The following is an 11,105-nucleotide window of genomic DNA, read 5'->3' as shown; positions in this document are numbered from 1 at the left end:
TGGATCACCACCCCACCCACGGTGGAGACTGCCTTCCAGACCCATCTGAGCTGCAGGGCTGCTGACACTTCCTGGGAGCTGTGTGGCATAGTGGCACTTGAACTCGAAGCTGACAGAACCGATAATTTGCAGAACAAAGTCAGTGGCCCACATCAGCCAGGGAAATTAGGATGCCAGTTGGCTTGACGATAAGTGAAGAGATCTATTGGCTTTAGCACCGCTTCCTCCACTTTGCCTGGGGAGGGAACCTAATTTGTAGTGTCACTCATCGGTGAATACAGACTTCATTCAGTCTGTCCTACGAGGAAACCTAATGACAGTGCATGGGAAGCTATGTAGCCCACTCAACAGGCATCTGCACAGTAGCACTTGAAAAAAGAGCACAGCCTGTGGTCTCCCCCAAATACAGAGCAAACCTGGTGGCCTCTCCTTCCCAGGAAGTTTAGTACATACTCAGGCCTCATTTGGACTCTAGCAATGAGCTGTACAGGACATGGGTCCCCTCCTGCTGCCCTGCCATGTCAGGGCAACTAATGCATCGTCCCACTGGGTATGGTGTCCAGTCCTGGCCAGAGAAGCTTCACCACAGAATCCAGGGAATGCAGAGCCTGTCCTACAGCCTCACTTGTGAATGGAACCAAGCCTCTAGTCCTACCCAACTGTTGTCAGTTAGACACACACCACATTCCAGTCCCCATGCCTATCCCAAAAATACTGTCTGAGAGTTGGCCCCACCTGCCCAAAGACTTCACCCACCAGCAGACATATCCAGAAACCCAAACTGAGCTGATGTGACTAACCGTATCTAGCAAAACAAACCTGTAACATCTGGAACAGGAACCACTTTACTCGAATGCACAGATAACCAATGTAAGGAATCAAATTTCACAAGAAATCAGGTAAACACGATATCAATAAGTTTCAGAGGAAAATAATACAGCTGTAATAACTGACCTTAAAGAAATGGAGATCAGTGAACTCTCAAAGAATTCAGAATAATCCTCTTAAGGAAGGTTAGAGAACTACAAGAAAAAGCAGGCAACTAAATGAAATAAGGAAAAAGTGCAGGAACAAAATGAGAAATTTGTGAAGGAAATAGTAACCACCAAAAAAGCCAACAGAAATCCTGGCATTGAAAAATACAATTGGCCAACCGAAGAATTCAATAGACTTCCAAAATCAGACTCAAACATGCAGAAGAAAGAGTCAGTGACCCGGAAAAATAGACATTTAAAACACTCCCCAGGAAGGGGAGTGAAAAAGAGAAAAGAAAACACGAGAAAGAGTAAAGAAACACTATGGGACTTTTAGGACACAATGAAAAGAAACAGTATTTGCATTGTGAGAATTCAAGAAGAAAAACAGAAACACAAAGGGACAGAGTGTATTTATTTTTTTTTAATTTTATTAATTTTTAAAATTTATTTTCAGTGTTCCAGAATTCATTGTTTATGTACCACACCCAGTGCTCCATGCAATAAATGCCCTCCATAATACCCACCACCAGGCTCACCCAACCTCCCATCCTCTTCCCCTCCAAAACCCTCAGTTTGTTTCTCAGAGAGTATATTTAAAGTGATAATGATGCAAACTTCCTGAGCCTGGTGGGAGAAATGGACATCCAGATGCATGAGGCACAAATAGGGTTACACAGAGTCACAAAAGTCAAAGACAAAAGGAAGGACTTCTGGGAAGTTGGTGGAGTAGGAGGATTCGTAACCCCACCTCATCCCACAGATACAACGAGGTAACACCCACCATCAGGTAAATAACCCAGAAACGGGCTCACAGGACCTTCCATGGGTGGGAGGGACACCTTGGCATTGAAGAGGGAAGAGGACCACGCTCCCACACCCCCAGACATGGGGGACCCTAACTGTGAAGACAAATACCCATAAAGTTTTGCTTTGAAAAACCAGAGGCTTAACTTTATGAATTCTTAAAACCAGCACACCTTAACATCTGGAACTTTAAACATCAGTGGGCTCAGCTCTGGGGAGGTGAGGAAACTGTGCCCCTGATCTTAAAAAGCCAGTCCAACAAACAGCACAGCTCAGATAAGGCATCGAGGCAGCATTTTGAAAAGTACACGGGATATACGGGAAGGAGGTCTGCTTCTTAATCTCAGAGCATATGCTGGAGGGACAAGGATCTTTGGGGGACTCCTCCAAGAATAAAAGAATAAAAAGAATAAAAGAGCTGGAGGGCATCATTTCAGTCTCTTTCCCTGGATGCTCAGACATCGTGCCCAGCACAATCAGTCCACACCTAGCTTGCTAACAGCACACCCTGCCCCCACACTCTCCTGCCTACCTGCACGCTCAAACCTTCCCTGGGCATTCCTCCCACAAAGCAGCTATAGGTTGCCTCCCACAGGAAACCTGTGCACACCTTGCTAACACCATGCGCCCCAGCCCTGCATTCTCCTATAGACTTGCTCCCTTGGCCAGAATCCTACTCCAAAGAGATGCCACAAGTGTGGCATCATGTCAGCAGCCCCTATAGGGACCAGCACCACTCTGGTGTGACCCCTGCCCCAGAAAAAGATAATTACACACATCTGTCAGACCACAGTCCTAGCAGTGGGCTGGGGGCATTGTGCCCCCACCACACTGGAAATGCCACCACCCATGGGAAGTTTGTCAGGGGACATCACAGGGAGAGTGCCTTACAGTTCACTGTGACTGTAACACTGGGAACGCCCTGGCCTGACCTAGCTCAAACCCAAGGCAGCCCCAGACTGTCCCACTACCAACACCATGACCACAGCCTGCCCACAACAGCCAAGAGAGCCATTGTAAATGACTGGAGTGAAGAAGGCAGACACAACTCAACCACAATAGTAGGAGGAACACAACACACATAGGACACACCCCGGAAGTCCCAGGTTCTGGCACATCACACCTCAGGGCCCTACAAGACCTCATCTCCATAAGGTAACTATTTTAAAGAGCAGGAGGTGGAGCTGACTTTCCTAGCCCACAGAAACACACACAGACAGGAAAATGCAGACATAGAGGAATACATCCCAAAAGAAGGAATGAGGCAAAAATCAGTAAGAGAGCTAAGGGAAATAGACATTTGGCACATAAGTAATATGCTTGACAGAAAATTTGAAGTAAAGGTCAAAGACCACTGGATCACTGGCCTGGATCTCAGTGAGACCCTCAACAAAGGGACAGAAAACATTAAAAAGAAAAAAATCTCAGGTGAATAACTCAATAACTGAAAATAAAAAATACACCAGAGGGAGTAAATAGTACACCAGAGGAAGTGGAAGAATGAATCAGTGAGCTAACTGCAAGGCCAAGTAATGGAAAGCAACCAAGCTGAACAGGAGAAAGAGAAGCAGGATAATAAAAATTGAGAATAACTTTGGGGTGCCTGGGTGGTTCACTGAGTTGAGTGTCGACTCTCAGTTTTGGCTCATGTCATGATCTCAGGGTTCTGAGATCAAGCCCGGCATCTGGCTCCCTGCTCAGCAGAGAGTCTGCTTCTCTCACTCTCCCTCCCCACCCCCCAACATTACCAAAAAAAAAAAAAAAAAAAGAGAGAAAAAAGAGAAGAAAACAAAAGAAAAAGAAAAAAAAAAGACAGCTTTTAAAAAATGAGAATGAGGGGATGCCTGGGTGGCTCAGTCAGTTAAGTGCCTGCCTTTGACTCAAGTAATGATCCCAGGGTCCTGGTATCGAGTCCCGCACTGGGCTCCCTGCTCAGTGGGGAGCCTGTTTCTCCCTCTGCCTGCTGCTCCCCTGCCTATGCGTGCTTGCTCTCTCTCTCTCTCTCTCTCTCTCTCTCCCCCTCCCTCCCTCCCTCCCTCTAACAAATAAGTAAATAAATAAAACCTTTATTTTCTATTTATATATTTAAATGAAATGAGAATATGTTAAGGAACTCAGTCACAATGTTAAGTGTAATAGTATTCACATTTTAAGAAGCCCAGAGGAGAAGAAAGAGAAAGGTGGGAAGAAAATTTATTTGAAGAAATAATAGCTGAAAACGTCCCAAACCTGAGGAAGGAAAACAAACATCCAGATCCAGGAGGCACAGAAAACTCCCATCAAAATCAACCCAAGGCCGGTTACACCAAGACACATAGTAATTAAGATGGCAAAAAGTAGTGATAAGGAGAAAAATTTTAAGGCAACAAGATAAAAGAAGATTTACATTCAAGGAGAACTTCTAAAGGTTTTGAGCCAATTTTTCATCAGTAGCATGGTAGGCCAAAAAAGGAGTGACATATTTGCCATTCTAACTGGTGTAAGGTGATATCTCAATGTGGTTATGATTTGAATCTCCCTGATGGCTAATGATGATGAACACTTTTGCATGTGTCTGCTAACCATTTGTATGTCTTCTTTGGAGAACGGTCTGTTCATGTCTCCTGCCCATTTTTTGACAGGATTATGTGTTTTGGGTGTTGAGTTTGAGAAGTTCTTTATAGATCTTGGATATCAGCCCTTTGTCTGTACTGAAACAACAAATGTTGGAGACGACGTAGAGAAAGGGGAACCCTCTTACACTGTTGCTGGGAATGCACGTTGCTGCGGCCAGTTTGGAAAACAGTGTGGAGATTCGTCAAAAAATTAAAGATAGAGCTATCCTATGGCCTTGCAATTGCACTATGCAGTATTTACCCCAAATATACAGGTGTAATGAAAAGAAGGGTCATATGTATCCCAATGCACATAGCAGCAATGTCCACAATCACCCAAGAGCTGAGATGCCCTCAGCATCTCAAATGGATATTTGAATGGATAAAGAAGATGTGGTCCATATTTACAATGGAATATTACCCAGCCATCAGAATAGATGAATACCCAACTTTTGTATCAACATGGACGGAACTGTGGGAGATTATGCTGGGTGAATTAAATCAAGCAGAGAAAGCCAATTATCATGTGGTTTCACTTACTTGTGGAACATAAAGAATGACACGGAGGACATTAGGAGAAAGAAAAGAAAAGTGAATTGGGGGAAATTGGAGGAGGAAACAGACCACGAGAGACTGTGGACTCTGAGAAATAAAATGAGGGTTTTAGAGGGGAGAGGATGGGTGGATGGGTGAGCCTGATGGTGGTTATTAAGGAGGACAAGTATTGCCTGGAGCACTGGGTGTGGTACATAAACAATGAATCTTGGAACACTTAAAAAAATTAAGGAAAAAGAAAGAAAAGAAAGAAAGAAAGAAAGAGAGAAAGAAAGAAGGAAGGAAGGAAGAAAGAAAGAAAAAGAAAGAAAGAAAGAAAGAAAGAAAGAAAAGAAGGAAGGAAGAAGGAAGGACAGAAAGAAGGAAGAAAGAGAGAGAGAGAGAGAGAGAGAGAGAGGAGTTGCATGATATCTTCAAATGCTGAAAGCAAAAAACCCAGAAGCCAAGAATACTGTATCTGGCAGGGTCATCAGAATCGAAGGAGAGATAGAGTTTCAAGGACAAATAAAAGTTAAAGGAGTCCATCACCATCACCCAGCTTTACAACAAATATTAATAGGGACTCTTTGTGTGGATAGGAAAGAGCAGAAGTAGGAATAAGGAAGTAGGAAGCACAAAAGCTGTACAATTAAGTACATCTGTAACTATACACAAGGGATTCACAAAATAAGAGAATGTAAAGTATGACTTCATGTACCTAAATTGTTGGGAGAAAGGAGTAAAACTTAGTGATTTTAGAATGGGTTCAAATTTAAGTCACCATTAACTTAATACAGACCACTATATGCAAAATATTATACCTAAGTGTAATGATAACCACAAATCAAGCACCGATAATGGAATGCAAAGAAAGAAAGAAAGAAAGAAAGAAAGAAAGAAAGAAAGAAAGAAAGAAAGAAAGAGAGAGAGAAAGAAAGAAAGAAAGAAAGAAAGAAAGAAAAGCCATGGGGAGAAAGAGCCGCACTGGGGTTATGAGGAGGGGCCCATTTTATACTTTCAAGGTGGGAGGGAGTTAGGGATAACGTAAATCTCTAAGGAATTTTGCAGGCAAGGTTTCCAGGTCCTTGAGGGGGCCACCTATTGTTGGAAAAAGTAATTTATTACCACCTAATAAAACCTGAGTCATGAGACCCTTCAGATATATATCGGTGGGCAATATGCTTGGGGATGATTGCCAACACCTACCTTGGGCAAGGGGTTAGAGATAAAGGAAAATTTCCAAAGCAATTTTTATATGTTAAAGTAGACTTAGAGGATCCTGGCAAGGAAGGGAGGTGGTCAGGTTAGGATTGTCTTTTGCCCTTAGCAAAGGATCAACATGAAGGCAGTTGAGTCCCTAGAGGAATATCACTCTGCCGGTTCCAAGGACATGCCAGTGGGGTGTAGGTGGTAAGGAAATTGAATAATCTTTCTTCTGCCTTTAGTTCCCATATCACACTCAACTTACATAGAGTGTCAGAATGGATAAAGCAACCAGACCTATATGCTGCTCTCAAGAGACTCATTTTAGACCTAATGTCATCTGCAGATTAAAAGTGAGGGGGTGCAGAAACATTTGCCATGCAAGTGGAAGTGAAAAGAACTCCAGGGTAGCAATACCTATATAAACAAAATAGATTTAAAACAAAATTCAAAACAAAACAAAAAAATATTTTTTTAAAGATTTAACTTATTTATTTGAAAGAGAGAGAGAGATCACAAGTGGGGTGGAGAGGTTAGAGGGAGAAGCAGACTCCCCACTGAGCTGGGAGTCAGATGCTGGACTTGATCTCAGGACTCTGGGATCATGACCTGAGCCGAAGGCAGAAGCCCAAGTGAATGAGCCACAAATGCACCCAACAAAATAGGTTTTAGCACAAAGCCTATAGCGAGAGAAAAATAAGGACACTACATAATCATAAAGGGAATAATCCAGCAAATATGTAATGATTATAAGTACTTATGCACCCTAGATGGGAGCACCCAAATACATCAAGCAACTTAGAGCAAATGTAAAGGAAATAATGGATAATAACACAATAATAGCAGGGGAGTTTAACACACCACGTACATCAATGGACAGATCATCCAAACAGAAAACCATAAGAAAACAGGGGCTTTGAATGACACATTTGACCAGACGGATCTAACAAATGTGTTCAGATCATTCCAAACTAAAACAACCTTGTACACATTCTTTTCAAGTGCACATGGAGCATTCCCCAAAATAGATAACTTATCAGCCCACAAAAGAAGTCTCAACAAGTCATACTATGCTTCTTTTCTGACCACAGTGGTATGAAATGAGAAGTCAACTGTAAGAAAAAATCTGGAAAGCACATAAATACATGGAAGATGGAGGCCGTGCTACTGAACAATCAATGGGTCAACCAAGAAGTGAAAGAGGAAATTTAAAAGTATGTGGAAACTAAGAAAAATGAAAATGCAATGTTCCAAAACTTTTGGGATGCATCAAAAGTGGTCCTAAAGGGATGTTTATAGCAATGCAGGTCTACCTCAAGAAGCAAGAACATTTCTAATAAACAACCTAACCTTACACGTGAAGGTGGTAGAAAAAGAAGAGCAAACAAAACCCAAAGCCAGAAGAATTAAGGAAATAATGGCTAGATAGAAATAATGGCTAAATAGAAACTCAAATACAATAGAATACATCAATGAAACCAGTAGGTCATTCTTTAAAAAGATCAACAAAATCAATAAACTTCTAGTTAGAGTTATCAGTGAGAGAGAGGGAGAGGGAAAAGCAGAGGGAGAGAGAGGCTCATACTCAGAAAGGAGAGAGGACAAAAACTGATGTCACAGAAATACAAAGGGTGATAAGAGAATATTTTGAAAAATTACATGCCAAAAAGTTAGACAGCCTAGAAGAAATGGATAAATTCCAAGAAACATAAAACCTTTCAAAACTGAAGCAGGAAGAAAATTATACAGAGAAATTGCCAGCAATGAAATTGAATCAGTCAAAAAACTACCACCACCACCACCACCAAAAACAACAACAAAACAGACCAACAAACAAAAGTCCAGGAACAGATGGCTTCTCAGGCAATTTCTACGCAAGACCTAAAGAAGAATCAATACCTACTCCTCTCGAAATATTCCAGAAAAGAAGAGGATGTACATTTCACCAGTTAATAGTATGAGGCCAGCTTTACTCTAATTCCAAAATGGGATTAAAAAAAAAAAAACAAAAACACTTCCCCAAAAGAGACTACAGTCCAATATCTCTAGGTAACCTAGATGCAAAATACCTAGATAACCTAGATAGAAAAATCCTCAACAAAATATTGGCAAGCCAAGTCCAGCAATACATTTAAGACGCCGTTTATCTCAAATAAGAGGGATTTATTTCTGGGATCAAAGGGTGCAAGTTTGGTTCAGTATTTGTAAATCAATCACTGTGATGCATCGCAACAACAACAAATGGGAAAGCCATATGATCATCTCAGTCAGCGCAGAAGGAACATTTGACAAAGTACAACATATATTCATGATAAGATAACTCAAGAAAGTAGGGCGAGAGGGAATATTCCTCAACATAACAATGGCCATATACTAAAAATCTCACAGCTAACATCCTCAGTAGGAAAAAAAAAAACAAAACAAAAAACTGACAGTTTTCCCTAAGGTCAGGAGCAAGACAGAAATGTCCACTCTCACTAGAAAAAAAGATCAGCAAATAAAGCCTAAAACCAGCAAAAAGGGAAATAAAGATTAGACCCAAAATAAATGATATAGAAACAACAACAACAAAACCAGTACAGATCAACAAAACTAAGGGCTGGTTCTTGGAAAGAATGAATAAAATTGTTTAGCCCCTAGCCAGACTGACCAAACAGAAAAAAGACCCAAATAGATAAAAGTCACAAATAAAAGAGGAAAGATCACAACAAACACTACAGAAATACAATCATAACAGAATACTATGAAAAATTATATGCCAACAAACTGAGCAACCTGGAAGAAATGGGCGAATTCCTAGAAACATATAAACTACCAAAACTGAAACAGGAGGAAAAGGAAAATTTGAAGAGATCCATGACCAGCAAAGAAATAGCATCAGTAATCAAAACTCTCCCAACAAACAAAAGTCCTGGGCCAGATGGCTTCCCAGGGGAACTCTACCAGACATTTAAAGAAGAGTTCATGCTACTTTTCTCAAACTGTTCCAAAGAAATTGAAAAGGAAGGAAAACTTCCCAGCTCCTTCTATGAGGCCAGCACTACCTTGAACCCAAATCCAGGCACAGACCCCACTAAAAAGGAGAACTACAGGCCAATATCCGTGATGAACCTGGATGCAAAAATGCTCAACCGAATACTCGCAAATCAGATTCACCAGTACCTTAAAAGGATTCTTCATCACGATCAAGTGGGATTTATTCCTGAGCTGCAGATGTGGTTCAGTGCTTGGAAACCAATCCAAACGGCAGGCCACATTAATAAAAGGAGCAGAACCACATGGCCCTCTCACTAGATGCAGAAAAAAAAAATGACAAAATAAAGCATCCTTTCTTGATAAAAACTCTCAACAATGTAGGGATATGGGCCAAACCTCAACCTCATGATGGCCATAAGCTATTATCTTCCTTAAGGGGGAAAAACTGAAAATCTTTCCCCTACCTGCAATCAGGAACAAGACAAGGATGTCCACTCTCACCATTATTATTTAACATAGTACTGGAATTCTTGACCTCAGCAATCAGACAACAAAGAGAAGTAAAAGGCATCCAATTTGGCAAGGGAGAAGTCAAACTTCCACTATTTGCATATGAAAGGATACTCTGTGTAGAAAACCCAAATAATTGCTTGCACTCATACATGAATTCAACAGAGTCACAAGATATGAAATCTATGTGCAGAAATCTGTTGCATTTCTATACATTAATAATGAAGCAGAAGAAGAAGAAAAGAAGGTACCCAAGCCATTTGCAATTGCACCAAAACCAATAACATACCCAGGAATAATCTTAACTACAGAGGTAAAAGTTTTGTACTCTGAAAACCATAGAACACTTACGAAATTGAAGAGGACACAAAGAAATGGAAAAGTATCCCAGGCTCGTGGAGTAGAAGTAAAAACGTTGTCAAAATGTGTATACTACACAAAGCTATCTGCACATTTACTGAAATCCCTATAAAAATACCACCTGCATATTTCCTGGAGCTAGAACAAAGAATCCTAAAATTGGTATGGGTCCACAAAAGACCCTAAAGAGCCAAAGCAATCCTGAAAAAGAAAAGCAAAACTGGCAGCACCAGGATTCCGGATTTCAAGGTATATTACAAAGGTGTGAGCATTAAGACAGTATGGTACTGGCACAAAAACAGACTTTTGGATCAATGGAACAGAATAGAAAACCCAGAAATGGACCCTCAACCACCTGGTCAACTAATCTTTGACGAATCAGGAAAGAGTATCCACAGAAGGAAAAGACACAGTCTCTTCAACAAATGGCATTGGGGGAACAGGAAGGCAACACACAGAAGAATGAATCTGGGCCGCTTTCTTACACCATCACAAAAACAAGCTCAGCATGCATTCAAACGACCTGGATGTGAGGAAGGAAACCATCAAAATCCTAGAAGCAACTGCTTTGACCTTGGCTGTAGCAACTTCTTACTACAGACATCGCCAGAGGCAAGGGAAAACAAAACAAAACAACAAAACAAACAAAAAAAAGCAAAAATGAACTATTGGGATACAGATAAAAACCTTCTGTACAGCAAAGGAAACAAAGAAGAAAACTAAAATGTAGCCTATGGAATGGGAGAAGATATTTGCAAACATATTTGATAGGGGATGAGTATCCAAAATCTATAAGGAAGTTATCAGACTCAATACCCCCAAAATAAACAATCCAGTTAAGAAATGGGCAGAAGACATGAATAGACACCTTTTTAAAGAAGACATCCAGACATCCTAATAGACACTTGAAAAAGTGCTCCCCATCACTCATCATCAGGGAAATACAAATGAAAACCACAGTGAGATACCACCTCACACCTGTCAGAATATCTCAAATTAATGACATGTGAAACAATAGTTGTTGGGGAGGATGCAGACAAATGGGAGCCCTCTTGCACTGTTGGTGGGAATGCAAACTGGTGCATCCATTCTAGAGAACAGCATGGAGGTTCCTCCAAAAGATAAAAATAGAATTACCCTATGACCC

The sequence above is a fragment of the Enhydra lutris genome, unplaced genomic scaffold (assembly GCF_002288905.1).
Source record: "Enhydra lutris kenyoni isolate GAN:26980312 unplaced genomic scaffold, ASM228890v2 scaffoldscaffold148, whole genome shotgun sequence".
In the NCBI taxonomy this organism is placed as follows: domain Eukaryota; kingdom Metazoa; phylum Chordata; class Mammalia; order Carnivora; family Mustelidae; genus Enhydra; species Enhydra lutris.
Note: the sequence above shows the minus strand (reverse complement) of the source record.